Consider the following 1,208-nt stretch of genomic DNA (forward strand, 5'->3'; position numbering starts at 1 on the left):
GGAAATACTTCTCTCTCGCTCTCCCTTTTTCTCTCTCTCAATGTATGTGTGTGTGCTTGTAGTTTTATTTGTTTCCATATTTAGTACAAATTTATTCAATTGCTCATATGTATTGGGCTCTGGGCTGAGATCTCATTTGAATGGGAATCTGCAGAGTCACACATTGACCACAAACATGAGAGGATCATCCTGAGTGGCTTACCTGATCTTTGAAGATCATTTTGTTTGGGGATAATGGCAGCACCACAAGAACAAATGCTGAACTCATCAAGCAAAATATCTGAAAGGCCATACTCATGTTTGAGTGCATCAACACCCCATCTCCATCTGCTGAACTCATCCTTCAATGTGCAGCTCAGATATCACTTCCTCTCTGAACAGCACACAGTCACCTTGGGTGGGTGAGTGCTCCCTCCACTGACATCATCCAGTGCTTTGCTCAAACCTGGCTGAATCAATAAATGGGAAAGATGGTCCATATTTATTCTCCAACCATTTAGTATTTTATAGATTTGCATTCACATTGAACTTATCCATTTGAATGGTTTTACTTTCCCCAAATGAAATCTACTCTCAATAATTTCTTTTACTTTGTCATGGACAATTCTCAAAGATTAATTTCTTTTAAAGAAGTGGCAGCATCATTAGAATAGGATACCTCCCAATGCTCGGTGTATTCCATATGTTTAGCCTTTTTTAGTGTTGTTCTTTCCTTCTGGAATTCCTTACCCCATCCTTTTTCCTATTAAATTTTAATGAATAATTTAAGGTGGGACTTAAATCTCTAGTGTTTTGCTCAGCATTTCTTACTTCCCTTTTCTTAGGGTCGGAACTTATATAGCTTACTCACTTTGTTCCTCTTGTCTTTATGAATAGCCTCATTATTTGACACATGATCACACCGTATTAGACCTGTTCATTTATCTGCCATTTAACTGTATTTCACAAGAACCATTTTCTTCACTCCTATGTATTCCCAATGCCTAGCAGATTGACAAGTACAGAGGATGCACACTATAAATATTTACTGAGTCGAGTACACTGAGAGTGAGTATACCAAAAGGGAGTCTCTCTCTCTCTCTCTCTCCCTTCATATATGTGTATTTATATATATGTGTTTGTGTGTGTTTGTGTATGTGTACACACACATACATATAGAAACATATAGTTTTGGGTATGTGTTTGAAAACATGTCACTCAATTTTGTA

This window comes from Aotus nancymaae, unplaced genomic scaffold (assembly GCF_030222135.1).
Source record: "Aotus nancymaae isolate 86718 unplaced genomic scaffold, 86718_ANA_hifiasm-v0.15.2.pri h1tg000057l, whole genome shotgun sequence".
Taxonomy (NCBI): domain Eukaryota; kingdom Metazoa; phylum Chordata; class Mammalia; order Primates; family Aotidae; genus Aotus; species Aotus nancymaae.